Here is a 17,844-nt window from a genome sequence, read left to right on the forward strand (position 1 = left end):
AGAGAGCAGCCTAACTCTGCTTAATGGGAGGGCCAGCCCCACCAGAATGCCTTCTGCCCATCTAATTCAAGTACTGCAGTTTAACATTGCTCTGATGCTGTCCAAGCAGGACACCACTCTTTCCTCTGCTTGAGAGCAGGCCTTAACTTTCCATGGGGAGGGGTGGGGAATGAAAGGCAGATTTGCCTATTTCATCACTAATGTCTCCAATTTTTCAAGGGTGTTTTTATTAAATAGTTAAACACACACATACACATGCACATATTTGATGTTGTTCCCTTGCTTTCAAAGCTCCCATGGTTTCTTGATCAGCTGCAAAGGAAATAAATCAATTATATTGGGAGAGAGGCAAAAGCAGATGGGAGGGGGGTTAAATAATTGGCAGAGCTCATCGTCTGGTTACCAAGTGCTGGGATCAAAGAGGCCAATCATGGTCCTTCAAAGGAGGAGGCGGGATTAGGGGGTGACGGGTCTTTAATGTGGCTCTGTGTAGTTTTCTCTCTCTCTTTCTTCAGCCTTTGCTTTTCCTTGTTCATTAAATTCTGGAATCAGAATGCTCCTCCCTGCTATTTCTCTCTGTGTTCCTTTACTAAAGTCATCCTGTTCCAATCTCCTCCTTCCTATCGTCTGGGCAATTTCTTCTTCCCTTTCCCCACACTAGGAAATGGAAACTTACCACTGGGTGACTGTCTCCCTTTCATTTTAAACCTACTTCAGACTTCTACTCAACACATTAAAAAAGCCTCAGACTTTAAAAAGAAGAAAGAGTTCAGCTGCCCTGTCCCAACTCATAAGGGGTGCCCATATTGGAAGAGGCCTCTTCTACTAGGGCTCCAGACCTCCATGATCCAATTTCCCAATATCTTTTGCTTATCTTAAATCAGTTTCAAAGGGTTAGAGGGTGATCCAATCAGAGCAGCTGAACCCTTTCCACCACTCCTTCCATTGTTTTAAAATGCAGACCCCAGAGGTCACCCAGATCACTTGAGGTTTGGCCCTCAGAAACTTGTTCTGAACTCCCATCATCACAAGGTGCCTTTCTCACCCTTGCTGCCTGCTCATTTTGAGTGCCCCCCCCCCGCAATACCCCTTTACATTTCTGAAAGCGACAAAGCCCTCATACTGCAATATCACCACCTCGTTTTCACAGGGGGAGGTATTTATCAGAAACAGCCATCATGTGACAATTTGCATTCCTCACGGCACCTTCAAGCCAGCATTTTCTCAGATGTGGGAAGCTAGGAGGTTTTAATTTAGGCGCTATTTTGGCCCAACACCTCCCCACATGAAATGAGATGGGTAAGAAACCACATGCAAAATTAAGGTATAAATTGTCCCGATGAATGCACCTCTGGGTTGTTAAATAGCAATGCAACCACAAAAACCCTGTCATTAGCTTTCAGTGAATGAATTTCACATAGGCATTTGCACATAGCAGCCTCACCATGTGAGGCCTCAGAATGAATAAGTATGGAAGAATTAAAGAGAAATGCCAGTGCAATCTTACACAGGCCTGTGCAAAAGTAATGCCTATTGAGTTCAGTGATAATCGTGTCTCAGGTAAGAGTGTATAGGATTTCAGCCTTCATGGTGACGTTTCTATGTAAAAAAAACCTACCTCAAAATCACCTTCAGCTGCCCAGCTTCCAAGTAAAATGAAAAAAAGGAAGCAGGGTAAAATCTGATCATGATAGAGATGTTTCCTTCAGAATAATTTAAATCCTATTTGTGAATGATTCAGGATAAATTGACCCTCTCTCATAGCACTAGAACTCACAAATATCCAATGAAGCATAGCTAAACTATGGAACTCACTCCCACAGGATGCAGTAAAGGCTACCAACCAGGATGGCTTTAAAAGAGAACTAGACAAATTCATGGAGGAGGGGGCCATTGAAGGCCACCAGCCAGGACTCAATCCTGTTACTTCTCCTAAACATGTAGGATGTGCCACAACTAGGCACATGGGCTAGGCAAATAATGCTAAATAAGCCGGTTCTTAGAATTTCAAGCTGGGTATACAGAATATCAAATGTAAGGTTGCCTCTCCCCAGCTTTCCATGAGGGAAAAATAGTTCCCCTCCCCTAATAATCCCCCCATCTTTACCTTGTGTACCAGGAAGGGGGAGTATTGGCAGATCTAGGAAGGTCCACCAGTCAGGAAATGACAACATGTGTGGTATCAGTCCAGGACATCTTGGAGAAAGCCCTGTTCAGGGAAGTTTTTAATGTGCGACATTTTGATGTATTTTTAATCTTTGTTGGAACCTGCCCAGAGTGGCTGGGTACAAATAATAAATTATTATTATTATTATTATTATTAATGCTTACTGATGGCCAGGGAAAGTGGGAGGTGAGAATGAAGCGTCCGTTCCCCTCTGCCAGATGGAGCACCGGCAAACTCATTTAGGGTACCCAGCAGAAAATTTGTTTTGCTCACCTTGAGTTCATGAAGGAAAAAGTTCTCTGGGTTCATAAGAAGAGCCCTGCCGGATCTGGCCAATGGCCCACCTAGTCCAGAATCCTGTTTTCCCAGCTAGAAGCCTATGGGAAGCCCACAAGCCAGACCTGAGAGCAACAGCACTCTCTCCTGCTGCGTTTTCAGGCAACTGGCATTCAAAAGCATACTGCCTCCAGCTGTGGAGGTAGGGAAGAGGCTTTCTTAAAGGGACAAGCCCAGTTTGGTAGGCTACTTCTTCACAGGTGGGTAGTCAGCTCCCCAACAGTCTCCCATCTCCTTGCTCGCTCACTGTCTGAATGGCTGTGCTGACGTGTAGCAGAGCCCCATTAGGGTGAAAACAGAGCTGGGGTCCTTTTACACACGCAAACTGAGAGTGTGCAAATTTATTCCTCAGGATTAAACAGTCCACAAAAGGGTATGGTGATGACGATGACGTTGCGCTTGATCTCCCCCCTCCCGTGCACACACACGCCTGCTGTGTGTTGGAAGGCTGCCAGCTGTTTCGCTCCTTTGATCATTTATCTGCTCATCTGGCCTCCAGTCAGGAGGGCAGCTCCTCTCTGCCTGGTGCCCAATTACCAAGAAACATAGAAAGGGAGGAGTGTAAAACTCCTTTCCCCGGAGTCATCCCCGACCATTAGGATGAGGCATTGATTACATTTCAAATGCATTCTTTTCGGGGATGGTTAAAAAAACAAAACAGAACACCGAAAAACTCTACTGCCACCAGAAGGGGATATAGATCAATGTGACAAATGAGTCATCAATCAAAACACATTGACATTGGTGGCTGCAGGCTGAAAAATTCAGCAAACGGGCACTTAGAGAGGGCCAAGTGGAAGTGTGTGTGTTTTATTCTCAGCTGCAGGACTAGCTGGTGCCCCTAGTCCCACCGCTGCTGCTGCTGCTGCAGTGCAGTTTCAAGAATACCTTTTCCACAGGCACAGCTACATTTGCAGAACCTGCAAGCAGGAAAGACTGTGTGGGACAGATGACCCATCTACCTGGTTTCTGAGGAAATGGCTGCATCATGGACAGAGGGATTGAACTGTGGGGAAGCAGAGGAGGAGAGGCATTATTGCTATGAGATGGGAGGTTCTGTCATGACCCTCCCTCCCCCCCGCCGCCTCAGCCCCTCAGGGATGCTACAGTTTCAAGGCTGGGAGCAGCAGAACAGGAAGTCTCCCTGAGCGGTCAGACCTGTTGCCTTCCATCTGCTTTGGCAGGTGGCCCAGCTACACCCTTATCTGGGCACAGATAGTCTGACTTCTTCTGTTTATGCTCTGGTCAGTCACCTGGGAAAGACGGTCCGAGCACATAACACCAATTCCGGCCTAACTGCACTGGTTACCAATTAGTTTCTGGGCCCAATTCAAAGCACTGGTTTTGACCTATAAAGGCTTATGAGGCTCAGGACAACAAGACCTCAAGGACCACCTCTCCCAACACGAACTAGCTTGGATCCTGCATTCTTCTACAAGGCCCTTCTCTGTGGGGAGAATGGGCCTTCTTAGAGGTGGCTCCCCAGTTATGGAATACTTTCCCCAGGGAATCACATGTTTCTGGTTTAGGTTGTTTTATCCTTGTTTTTAATGTTAATTTTTGTAAGTCACTTCAAGTTGTGTTTTTTTTAGAGGGAAAAGAAGCAAATAACAAATATATAATTAACAATAATACATAGTAAAGATGCTGGCACAAATGGTTATGCCACATGGTACGAACAGCCTGGGGATCAAGAAAAGAGAAAGGGGAAATTACTTACATTCTTTTATCTCAGAGACACATTTTCAGCGATAGTTTTATTCTCAGATGATAGCCTCCTTTTAAAGGAGAGCAGTTAAAACTCACCAAAAAAATGCCAAGCTGTGCATGGTTAGCACAGTTAACAACCAATATTAACTTCCTCCCCATTACACACATCCTGTATATTTTATGGTATACATTCATTTTATGGTATACATTTTACACTGAACATAAACAGTAATGTACTGAACTGTGCATTAAATGCAGAAGCTAAGAATATAAAATGCTACATATTTCTAATATGATCGAGTTAATGTAGCTGTTGTCTTGGAACTTGCTGGCTACTGCCAGCACTCAGCAAAGTTCAGTGTTGTATTATACTAGCTTTATTGTTTAAACGTTCATTAATATCAGAAAGAGGAGAAGGCAGGAATGAATTATCTGTACCTAATTAAAAAAAATCCAACAAAATACTTCTGAATGAGCCTCAAAGTCGTCATCATCATCTAGGCCAAATATTCATAAAAGCAGATTTTTTTCAGCAGCCAGAAACATCATAACTAGACACTGGAGAGACCTGTCAGGAGTAAGCATGGACCAATGGTACCAAATAGTATGGGAAGCAGCCTTACTAGAAAAATTAACCAATAAACTGAAACTGACACAGGGACAAATAGAAGAGGACACCTTCACCCCTCTTCACCCCGGTATGGCTCCCCTTTATCACATACACAGCCCAACAAGACAATGACAAAAATCCACCAACAGCATATAAATCAATATGGCTAACCTGAACCAAACACCCACCCATCCCACTCACACATGAAAACAAAGACCACCACAGCCAACCACAAATGAACAACCACATCCTAGGCCAACCCCAACCTCTCTCACCACCAAAGGAACACAAGTGAACAGCAAAAAACCTGCACAAGCAACGCTGACACCAAACCCTACATATATTAAGTAAAATAGAAACATTGCCACCCGACCCCACCCCCACTCACCTTCCCCCCTTCCACCCCTTTCCCCCTTTCTTCCTAACGTTTCAACAAATGAAACTTATTTGTAAAAATCTTACATGGAAATAATATGAGAGAGAGAGACTGCACATACTTTTGTAAATCAAGAAAATCTTTAATAAAAATACATTAAATGAATGAATGAATGAATGCAGATTTTGGCCAAACCTGGCTTAAGTAAGTCGTCCACCTCTCAGGCACATAATGTCCTGGTTCACACGACACGGTAAACCAGACTATGACTTCCCAGGACTGTGCCAACATGGTGGCTCTTGCAGAAGAGCTCACCTGCTTTGCTCTTCCCCGGACATATTGCCTCAGTCTGCTGGAGCAACCTTGGTTTTATTGTGTTCTCCAAACATGGGCTCATAGTTAAGCTTTGCTTTTCTTAGCCACGAGCAAAGAAAATGGCCACAACTCGTAGCTGCACGTTTGGCCTAGTAGCAAACCAGGGATGAACAGCATGGGGGGTCTGAGCGTGTGAGGCCTTTCCGCTGCTTTTGAAGACTTCACCATTTCAAATAATATTTAATGTTTAAATTTAAGCATATAGCTTATACCTAGAAAACCACTCCATCACATTTTAATGTGGTAAGCATGTGCACTTTTATCATTCTACCCCATCTCACTGATCGTTTTAATGTGGCTGTGAATGCAACCTAAAGTAGAAATAAAATCCATCAGCTTTCAGAGGATCGTCATCCTGATTATCACCAGCATAGCACTTTCCACACATTATCTCAAGCCATCCTTCCAGCAATTCTGGAAGATAAACCCACACTGAAAATGGGGGTGGGGGTGGCCAGGTGCGGCTAAGGGAATCGCATCTATTTAAAGTGGGGACCTGTGTATGTTTAAGGAAGTCACATTGAGTTTAATAGGGCTTACTCATAAATAAGTGGGGAATGACCCAGCTCTCCAACCAACTCTCATTAGGCCTGAGCAGCATCAGGATTATTATTATTATTATTATTATTAATAATAATAATAATAATTTATTCATTCATTCATTCCCCAGCCGTCTGGCTGGGTTTCCCCAGCCACTCTGGGCAGCTCCCAACAGAATATTAAAAACACGACAAAACATCGAACATTAAAAACTTCCCTAAACACGGCTGCCTTTGGATGTCTTCTAAAAGTCAGATAGTTGTTTATTTCCCTGACACCTGATGGGAGGGCGTTCCACAGGGAGGGTGCCACTACCGAGAAGGCCCTCTGCCTGGTTCCCTGTAACTTCGCTTCTCGCTGTGAGGGAACTGCCAGAAGGCCCTCGGTGCTGGACCTCAGTGTCCGGGTAGAACGATGGGGGTGGAGACGCTCCTTCAGGTATATGGGGCCAAGTAGTTGTGTTCCAGAAACTACACCCGGAGTACCACAGATTTCTCACCCCCAGGCTACAACACAGCAGCTCTAGGTAATACACAACTGTATTGCCTCACCGAACTCAGTGGGATTTACTTTTGAGCAGGCCTGCATAGGAGTGTTCTGCTAGCTGAAGTGAGATTAGAAATTCCTGACACACAGTATTTTCATTGCTTCCTGCTATGCTGCATCGCCATGTTGCTCACTGTGCATTATAATGACTATACCAGTAAGAAAACTTTGGGACCCACATCTCCTTCCCCCAAATATTACCATTTTCAGAATTTCAGTATGCAGTGCACGTTACCAAGTCTGCATGTTCACTTTCCAGGTGAGAGACAGACAGATTTGTGCCAGCCAGATCTGTTCTAGTGGTGTCACTTACCTCTGTGTCCCCATGACCAAGCCCAGCCAGGACCTCCTTTAGCTGTCACTGACAACACGATCCTCTTGCATGGTTGGGGTATGACTGCTTGGCCTCTAAAGAAGTCTCGATGTCAGTCTTGGGTTTAATATTTACCCTCCTCCTTGGACAGATGCAGCTTTTTCCTGAGAGGGAAAGGTAACAACAGAAGGAAACATCTGTGCAATTGAGACTGCATGGCCATGTTGTCATATAGCTGAATTGTTGGGGGGAAGAATCGATCTTTGTTTTCAGGACAACGCTGAACACAGCAGACCCTATAATTGCAAGCTACATTATGCCTTATTTTATGTTTGCAATTTGCTCCTACACCAAATTCCCTGAAAGGCACAGAGAAGTGCCAGTTATCAAGTACCATCCTGACCAATTAATGGAGCAAAGTGCCTCATTAGTGCCTCCCCACCCTCCCACTGCTGTGCAGCAGCCCATCATGTAATCTGCACAGCTGCCGAGCAATTTAGGCCTACAGAAAAGACCTTATCAACTTAGAGCAGAGTTATTTGCTACGGAGTAACTGCAAGCAATTCTCATACAAAAAGTGCTGTGCAGGTCAAGTGATCAGCTGCTTTGCCACAACAGGAGATGCTGAAAGGCTTATGAAGCACTTTGCCCAGAAAGGAGAAAGGGCCTTTGTTTTAAGAAAACAAGGCTTTTAGCACAGAGAGAAGTTTCACTTAAGGCAACATCTTCTCTGGATATAATTGCTTTATTTCGGTCTCCTGTTTTTCCTTAGCTCCACTGTTTATTAAAGGAGGGCACCTTGCAATTCACAGTGAAGGAAGGGAGTAAGTTTATTATATGTTGCCTAAATAGTTGATCAGATGACTGTATGTTAATTTAGAGTATATCCAGACCGGTCCATATGAAGCACCTGCAGCATAACAACACACAGGCAAATTTGTGCAAACAAAATCAAGTATAATAATAATAATAATAATAATAAATTTTTATTTATATCCCACCCTCCCCAGCCGAAGCCGGGCTCAGGGCGGCTAACAACAATAAAACAGTACAAAAGTACAGCATAAACAACAGTCTAAAATCATTCGTTATAAAATTAATTAATTCAAGCCACTGGCAACTATTGGGCCAGAGCTCCGCGAAGATTGCCGAGGGAGGGAGTCAGGCTGTGCCCTGGCCAAAGGCCTGGTGGAACAGCTCTGTCTTGCAGGCCCTGCGGAAAGATGTCAAGTCCCGCAGGGCCCTGGTCTCTTGTGACAGAGTGTTCCACCAGATCGGAGCCACAGCCGAAAAAGCCCTGGCTCTAGTTGAGGCCAGCCTAACTTCTCTGTGGCCTGGGACCTTCAAGATGTTTTTATTCGAAGACCGTAAGTTTCTCTGTGGGGCATACCAGGAGAGGCGGTCCCGTAGGTACGAGGGTCCTAGGCCGTATAGGGCTTTAAAGGTTAAAACCAGCACCTTAAACCTGATCCTGTACTCCACCGGGAGCCAGTGCAGCTGGTATAGCACCGGATGAATGTGGTCTCGCAGCGAAGACCCCGTAAGGAGTCTCGCTGCAGCATTCTGCACCCGCTGGAGTTTCTGGGTCAGTCTCAAGGGCAGCCCCACGTAGAGCGAGTTACAATAATCCAGTCTGGAGGTGACCGTCGCATGGATCACAGTGGCTAGGTCAGGGCGAGAGAGGTAAGGAGCCAACTGCTTAGCTTGGCGGAGATGGAAAAATGCCGCCTTTGTTATAGCTGCAATCTGCGCCTCCATGGAAAGGGAGGTGTCGAAGATTACACCCAAACTCTTAACGGACGGTGCTGGCACTAATTGCGCCCCCGCAAGAGATGCGAGTTGCAATTAAGCAGGGCACAAAGCATACACATTTGCACCAAACAAAAGTTCCTATATCTCAGGCAATGTGGGACCCTGCTGCCGTAGCTCTTTCTGACAGCTGCAGCAGCCCTCCTGTATGATGTACGCCAGGATTCTCAACTTTATTTGTTTGTTTGCTTGACTGATTGATTGACTGATGAAACAGCATCAATGTTCATGGTATTTTACAGATTAACATAAGCAAACAGAGACTGTCAGGGGACTGCTGGCTCTGTGTGCAGCTCCCCTGTGTGGTGAACCTTTGAACTGAAGGCAGCTTCTCAGTGAAGTACTTTCAGGAACTCCTGGGAAAGATCCCAGGGCTCGATGCTGCCACTGGAGCCTCCTGGAAAGGAAGGCGCCTAAGAGGGCATGGGCGTAGCCAGGATTTATATCATGGGGGCAGGATCAATGTTAGGGGCGGCAGAACAGAGCTATCTGCGACGCGATTAGTCGGTTAGTTAAGCATTTTTATTTATTTACTTGATGCGGGGAGCAGCCCTGTTTCAGCCTAATCTTACTTGGGCAAGGTCTTTTCTGAGCTCAGCTGCATTCCTGTTTATCCCTCCATTTTGGCCTCCAGTTCTGACTCGCTCATCCCATGGCTCCTGGTTCTTGGCTCCCAGCTCACCTCAACCAATGTCTCACCCTGCACACTATCTAAATGTAGACAGCAGGACAAACAACTGAGAGGCAGAGAGGGAAGTGAAGGAGGAGGCAATGGTAACAAATCCTAGGAACAGAAAAGGAGCCGAGATGCAAAAGAAACAAGGGAGAAATTGTGAGCCAATATCTGCTGGTCAGGAATTGATAATACCCTCATCCTCTTCTACCTGCACGGGTTAGGTCTCTAGTTTTCCATCAATATGTTACCCCATTCAACCCAACCTCTGCCAAGCCACTGAAGCCACAGGATTCATCTTTGGCTGCCTGAAGAATATCTCCAGTCCCTTTCCTGACTTTTCAGCTTTCATGTTTAAAAAAAGTAAATCTCTAGCTCCTTTCTCTCAGGGAGATGAAGGGGAAATATATGCAAGCAATGTGCCCAATTGATCACTCAGAAATGAATCTGCTCCTGGAAATCAATGGGACTTACACATGCTTTGCTTGGGCTGGAACGTGTGCAAAAGACTGTAAAGGGCTTTGCAAATGAGAAATTCTATTTTGTGGTGTGCATGATTTTTCTTTATAGAACCTGAGATCCACCAATAGGATCCCAGTGGGAAGAAAAGTGACTGGGGTGGGGACCAGTGAATACACCTTTAGAAGAGATTATTTCTTGGCATATCCTCAGCCCAGGAATTTGTTTTCAATAAAGAAACCCAGGGGCATAGCATGGGTTGCCAGTGTCCAGGGCAAAGCAAGTATTGGGTCCCCTAACCCACGGACCGTTAGCACTCCCTGAGTCCCTTCCACCAGTCCAGTATTGAACACCTTACCCCCAGTACATACATTTATTTTAAGAAAATGCTGGTGTTCTATGCTTCAGTCTTCAATAGCATAATTTTGTAAAGTCCGCAACACCAAATCAATCAATCATTTTATTTGTATGCTTCTCTTCCAGCGTTAAAACCATGCTCAAGGCAAGCTACAACATATAAAAAAATTACATAACTACAAACATAACAAAGGTAGTCTTAAACGATAAACAAACATCAAAAAGTATACAAACAAATTTAATAATTTCTACATAACAAGTTGGGCAAGAGATTCTTGTACTGTAGGGAGCTGAACTAGATGATCCTCATGGTTCTTTCCAACTGTACAATTATTTGAGCCTTTGATTTTAAATCATAAGATCCAAAAGAAAGATACAAAAAAATAGCAACACACACACACACACACACACACACACACACACACACACTATTACAGTCCACTGCCTAGCAATGTTTTTCCTGTATCTCTGCTGTATTTTGCTTCTGAAAATTAACATCAATAACAGCAACAAAAAGCTCCAACAAAAATCCCTAAATGATACTCCAACTCAAGAGTCTGCTCAGCAGGCCCAGCTTTTGTAGCTGGAGTCCGTCAGGGCCCTGCCCTCCCAGGCCAAGTGGGAAAAGGCCTCCAAGACACAGAGCAGGTCTTCCAGGACTCACAGGTGCCAATATTACACTGCCTGCCTTCTTACTGACATCCAGTATTAAGGCTGGCTTATCCTTCTCCTCGGTTTTGGTGTTGCCTTTGCAGAACTCAGCATGGAGGAGTATGTAAAAAACTAGAATTACTCGGTTTTGTCTGTCGTTGGCTCTGACTCCACACCCTGTCACTCTCCCTGCCTTCCACCGTACAAGTCTCAAAGGGGACCAGCTGCCAGTGCTTCCCCACAAACTTGCTATATGAGCCAACTATTGCCCCTTGGCCACCAATTATATGGTTATCTATGAGGAAAACAGCTTCTACCAACAAATGGGCCAGACTCTCTTTGACATTCTCCTACACAGCAATTTGTCAGTGCTTGCTTTCCATACTTTCATTATCCTACAACAGCTTCTTAGAGGTATTCCTCTCTCTTAATATTTGAGTTGCTGGATGGTTAGGGGGTGGAGGGAACAGTCCTAATATTTCATGAACTCTGGGACATATTGCAATACAAATTGCAACCCACTTCTCTAAGGAGCAAAAGCTCCTAGCAAGAAGCCACAGCCTCCAAAACAGCAATAAACGTCTTTGTTTGTCTCCAAGTTCCAGGACACAGCTAAGCAGAAAAAGATTATCAGGGACTGTGAATGATTGTGTAATCCACAAATGCACTTTATTTGATTAAACGATAAAAAAGGAACCTTCCCACAACAGCAACATATGCTATAATTGTGGCCCGAGGCAGGGGTAATCCGGTAAATCAGGAGCCATAGCAGCAAGGAAATTAAAACCCCAATCCTTTCGGATAGGAAATTGTTTTCTGCCCTATGTGTCCCTGTTAGGCCACACTAATCTCACCAGGTACTGGGGCATCAGGGGTCATTGGCATTTTTCAGAGCCTGGCATTTTCTTGTTGCCATCTGTCTGTCTCAAGAGACAATGGAGTGTGCCTCCAGGGGTGAAGTCAAACTGCTGCATTACCAGCATCAAAGTGACCTCCCAAGGCACAAGTCTGGGCAGTGTGTATGGAGGTCCTGGGCTGCCCAGATGACAAGACCTCCCTCTCACCCTCACTGATGTGGTCCAAAAGAAAGCAGAGCAAAATGTTTGGCACCAACCTGGCTGCAGAAGTTGCTGGAAAGGCGTCATGCAAACATCTTAGAGATTCCACTCCTTATTTGTGTATGGTTTACTCTGGAGCCTTTTCTTCTCCCAAGATATCCTGCAAGACAGCGGAGGTTTAGGATCACAGCTTTCCTTCTCCTAGATGGGCAACCTTCCCAGGTTGATGAGCCCCATTTGCCCCTCTTTCCTCTACAGCAAGTGCAGAAACTGCCTTCTTCACCGTGGGACCCACTATTGGTCTCATCCTCCAGAGCCCTGTCTTTGAATGCAGGGGAAGTCCTTCACACATCAAGAGTTTGAGACCCATGGGTTACCCTCACTAGGCAAAGACGTTTCCTGGGTTGTGGCCACTGCCACATGCTCACAGCCTGGAGTAGCAGCAGAATAGAGCTTCTTATATTGAACTGAATGGAGCAAGTCCCCCTGGGAGCAACAGAACTCAATGACATTCCATTGGCTCTCACGATGAATGAGTTAACTCATGGGCAGTATCTGATTACTTTTTGAGAACCGTTTAATCTATTTTTATTGTCGTATACCACTATGGTATTTGTTTTAACATCTAGCAGCTTGTAAATATTCCAGATAAATAAATAACCTTGTGATCCAGTCCCCAACCACTGGAAATCATCCTGAGCCACCCTTCCACGGTTTCTGAGATTTCAGCAGGCATTGGCCACATAATCCAAAACACGCTTTTCCAGCCAGCAGTACTAGAAACACACCTGCACACACTTTCGTACTCCTTCTGCACTCCCTGCAGAATATTGGCAAATGCAGAGTCTGCTGCCTAAAGGTGTGCCTTCCTAAGTAAGAGACGGAACAGGAATCATGGGTAGCCCAAGGGAAAGTTGTCCTTCCTTCCCCCTGCTCCTCCCCAACCTGCTTTGTTACTAATTTGTCCTGAAGCTTAGAGCGCTGGCACTTTGCAGCATCATGTGCACAGTCCTGAGTGCGCCAAAGTAATCTTCTTAAGCTGCGTGCAGGGGCTGAGCATCGAACAAGCTCCATTCTCAGCGGCTACTCTGAACAGCTTAGCCATTAAAGATGTCATTAGAATCAGCCTCTTCTTAGACTTAGCAAAAGGGCAGGGAGGCAGGGGTGGGGGGAAGCGCTGTCGCTAACTGGATGCAAAGCTCCCGAGTCCTGATTTACGGGCTGCCGGCTATTGTTCTTATGTCACAGATGTCCAGAAGGCCTTAATGTGTTAAGGAATAGGCTTGGGCTGCTTGTCTGGAGCAGCTGCACCTACTTAATAAGCGCACAGCCCGTTTTCTCATGCTCTGTGCCGCCTGCCGACTCGGCTGGCTCTGTGCTTTCCGCTTCAGCATCTTCTTCCCCTAATAAACCGAACATCACTGTGTCGTCTCTCTCGGTGCCTCATCTACCTGGCATCCTGATCTCCCAAACAGGCCATTCCTCAATTCCTGTAGGGTATTTCCTGGCCCTAAGCATGCAGTGGATAGGCCCTGTGGGCTACAAGTCCGTCCTTTCCATTCTATAGCTCAAGCCATTTTGATTCAGTATTTTATTCTTACATTTCTATCCCACTCTTCTGCGTGAATGGGGCCATTGAAACAACCAAAACATCACTAGATTAAAACCAAGGAAACGAAACAAAACTACATTTAGGCCATCAATGGAAGTAGTAGAGTTACGACACCCACAGGAGATGGCTGCCCACCATACTTCTAGATAGATTGGTTCCATTATCAAACTGCTCTTAATGTAAGTAAACTTATCTTAGCTGAAATCCACCCTCCACTGACTTAAAGAAAGGGACCTTCCTTGAGTCAAACACACACTGGGAAAACCACAGAGCAATTCCCAAACCACATGGCAGCAGACTAAAGCGTTTTCCCCATATGAGGATGAAAACCAGCAGACCTCTGGAGTGTGTTTGTGGCTGCATCCACTAGAGCCGCCTAGTGGATGGGGAAGAGTCCCTCGAAGCAGGTGGTGAGTGACTTTCCTTCAGATCAAGACTCGGGTCCCCAGATGAGGAAGCAGGGCTTCCAAGTCCCAGAGTATCATAACTATCAGCGATAGCAGGCCCTGAACCAAGACAGTTGATTACTGGCAGACTGTTGTGGCTTTCAATATTTTAGTTTTAACTGCTAGCTTGCTCTAACAGAGTGGGGGGTGGTGGTGAGTGGGTGGGTGGCCAGGACATCTGATGCATCCGTTATGCCACTTTGCATAACATTTTGCATAGCTTTGCAGAGAGTACTTTTAAAAAATTATTTTTCAGCTTCTGATCTCTGCTTAGGCCCCCTGAGTTGCTCTGCTTCTGGCACACACAGATCCTGTCTTCTTCTCATCTCACTGTGCTGCTGAGCTTGCCTCAGATCAGATAATGGAGAGGGGGAAGTGGGGAGGGGCACGGAGCTCCCCGCTCCTTGCCCCTCCCACCTTCCCCTCTCAGTTACAGTCCTAACTCCACTGACCAGGAAGTAAGCCTCACTGAATTCAATAGGGCGTACGTTTGAGTAGGTGTGGTTAGGACTGTGTTGTGTTTCTGTGCAAAACTGAAGCTGTGACGTGTCCAGAGTAGGTTGCGCTTTTTGTGATGTTTGTTTTATTTAAAAATGAGATAAACAGACTGCCACCATCTCCCCCCCCCCCATAGCAACACCACAAAATAAATAACATACAAACATGTTGAAAATGCAGTGTGCACTTCAAGCAAATAATTTCTTTGAGTGCCTGAAAGCTCTGGTTGAAATAAATAAATCACCTGACCAGAAATATACAGGAGCACTTCTGCAGAAGCAAAAGGGAACACAGACATGGAAGACGTGGAGTTGAATAACCCACACAGGAAACTGTGGAGCAAGGCAACTGACAACCCCTCCATGGGAGTCGTTTGCTATTGATATTTCTCTCCTTTTCAGAGTATCCCTGGTATGAGAAAATCTGGATTGAGGGAGGCAATCTGTGGGAAGGCAGTGATTGGAGGAGAACGATGGAGAGCTAATGGAGGCACCTTCCAAATTAAACTGAGCCCTTTGTGCCTGAGCAGCAATGAGTTGCCCTAACTAGCATTGACTGCTGAACCATAGGCCTGGTACCCTGGCTATCTAGGCTTTGCCATTTCCTGTACCCCACACACTGATGGCTATCTACCTGGGCCTACGTCCTGTTGTTTGCTCCACATTCCTCCCTGTCCCCACCTTTCGACAGTCCACAGCCATATGCCACGGACAAGAGGGCTGCCAGTACAGTACAGATGTGGCAGCTGCTGTATCTGAACGACGGTTCATCTGTTATGTTCTGCGTGGATGTAAAGTGTGGGGCTGAAAGGCAAAGGCCAGAGGCAAAGCTCCTCTTGGGCATGCTGTGTAATAGTTACAGGTCACGAGGAAAGGCCTGTGGCTTCCAGGTCACCGCAAATGGAGCCTTGTGCCTGCCACTTCGACCGGCCTGCCTCTTCTGGGACTCCCCTTTGCTCTTTGGGGATGTTTAGAGCGAAGCCACGGATCCATTAGCTCATTGTTAGCAGAGCAGAGGTGGGAGGTGGGCAGAGGCTCAAAAGAAGCGCTATGGCCAATGCTAAATTACACCACCCAGAATCTGTGTGATGGATGTCAAAACCAATTTATCACAAACTGAAGTCATTTTCGAGAAATAATGTCCTAGGAAAGCCGAGTCTCCGACTCGCACTCCTTTCAGTAAATCACATGGAAATGCATCCGCACCGCTAGTGATAAGCAGGAAGGCCTTCGGTTGCCAGGATTCCTGACCTCTCTCTCGTTCTTTCCGCCCGCTCGTGTGACACGCCAGCTATACATAGGAGATTTTTAACAAGTCTGGCGCTCAAGTGTTGATGGGGATGTAAGTAAGCTAGCTGTGATGGCTATGGCCAGATGCCTACGTTGCAGTTCAAATGGTAAGGAAATGCGTTGACTTGTCTATACCATGAATTATAATAACCCGAGAATGAATGCAGCGGTGCAAAGACAGCTTTGGGCCAGATGATGCTGTAGTTATCCTTGTTGCAGCACACTGCCTGTATGTAGTCTTGCAGCCACAAATCTAGTGTGGCCAGTGTGGCGAAATGGTCAGAGTGTTGGATTGGGACCTGGTTGAGCAGGGTTCGAATCTTCACACAGCCATGAATCTCACTGGGTGACCTTGGGCAGTCACCATCTCTTAGCCTAACCTACCTCACAGGGTTGTTGTGTGGATGAAATGGGGGGGGGGGGGAGAGAACCATGTACACCATGAAAATAGGGGCTTCTTAAGGAAAAGTGTGACATTCCAGGATCAAATCAGAAACTGGGATGGCTTCTGTAAATCCGGGACTGTCCTTGGAAAATAGGGGCACTTGGAGGGTCTATGACCTGCCCGATGCTACCAGGCTCCACCTCCAAGTTTCCACAGATTTCTCCAGATCTGCCTCCTAGTGACAGCTAACAGTCACCAGGGTCCAAACACCTAAGAGTCACTGGGGTTTAAATTGGAAGTTGGCCACCTTAATTCTTTCTAGGATCCAGCAAGTTTTTTGAAATATGTTTAGTGGTCGAGGTCACGGCGAAAACTATATTTGTGGGCGTCATAAATGAGATGTTGTGGTGCTAGTTTGCATGACACAACACATGAAAATAAAGAGACCTCCATGGGACACAAGGTCTGTTAATAAAGAGTTTTGACTATAAAGAGAGACTTGGTTGGTGGATTTGTGCGGCACCACCAGGGTTTTCCTACCAGAATTGCTTCTAGAAGAGTCTTTTGATCTAATTGCTGCTGGCCTCTTGCTGACATTGTAAGGCTGCACTTTTTATGGTAACCATTTGGATCTATCACTGGATCCTGGGTCGGTCACCTTAATTTCACTTTTATGTTGGTGGAGAATAAATGAGATTCTTCATCTTCCCTTGTGATCATCTTGGGGAATCTTCCACCTCTTTGCTAATCTAATTTCTTTTTATAGCTCATACAATGGTTGGCCTAATTACTAGGAAAACAAGAAATGCTCTAATCAAATCTTTTAGTGTTCCCGACAAACTCAGAAAACGAGTAAAATTTGTGACACACGGAAAGAGAAAAGACTGAAGCTAGGGCTAAAGCAGAGACCAATGAGCAAAGACAGAATAATCTTCCAAGTGTCATCAGCTGAGTAAGAGGACTGAGGGAGCCATGAGGTCTTTGGGGAGTTTTGTTCATTTTGAGGCCCATTCATAAGGTCACACTCTTATACAGAGACAGAAATGTCAGCAAAGTTCGTTGAGCTCAGACCCGGAAATTAGCTCTGGGGGCTCAATAATCCTCTCCTCAAAGGAGGAGAACATCCTCCTGCTCCAGCTCAGATGAAAATCTTGGAAAATAGTTTCTGACTTTGAAAAGCTGCTTCTGGGGAAAGTGTTGCTGGGTTGGGGCAGCCTTAAAGGTCTCCTTTCGAATGCCCCCCCCCCCCCCCGCAGCAGTGTAACTCTTTAAATTAGCCCGATGCAAAGCAATGGAGAAGTTCCTCTGTTGCTTTGCATGAGGAGGGGGGACCTTGATCCAAAGAGCTGCTAAACCTAGAGGAGACAGCAAAAAACCCACCTGATGCAGGGAACCCTTGAACTTGTTTAAACAGGAGAAGTAATTTTTTTATAAGGAGCATTTTTCCCCCCTTCAAGGCTCAAATTGGCTAAGAAAATGGTCTGAGCTCTTCCTGATTTTGAGAGGAAAGAACTTGGATAATTTCCAAATTACTGCAAAACGAGCAGAGACGAGCTCCCACACCTCTACATTTTAAATTTTGCACTGATTAATATGCAATGAATATTTCCCCACAACTGCAAATGTGTTTGGCA

General features: G+C 45.6%; 1 long non-coding RNA gene across 1 annotated transcript; it reads right to left on the bottom strand.

Annotated features, from left to right (window-relative positions):
• Window positions 1-207: 207 nt before the first annotated feature.
• On the bottom strand, window positions 208-811 carry LOC308467872. Its single transcript, XR_013981349.1, has 2 exons — window positions 404-811; window positions 208-312 (listed from the first exon to the last, which is right to left on the bottom strand). It is a non-coding gene; the product is annotated as an uncharacterized lncRNA (long non-coding RNA).
• Window positions 812-17,844: the final 17,033 nt, after the last annotated feature.

The sequence above is a fragment of the Podarcis pityusensis genome, assembly GCF_964106645.2.
Source record: "Podarcis pityusensis genome assembly, chromosome: 2".
Lineage (NCBI taxonomy): Eukaryota > Metazoa > Chordata > Lepidosauria > Squamata > Lacertidae > Podarcis > Podarcis pityusensis.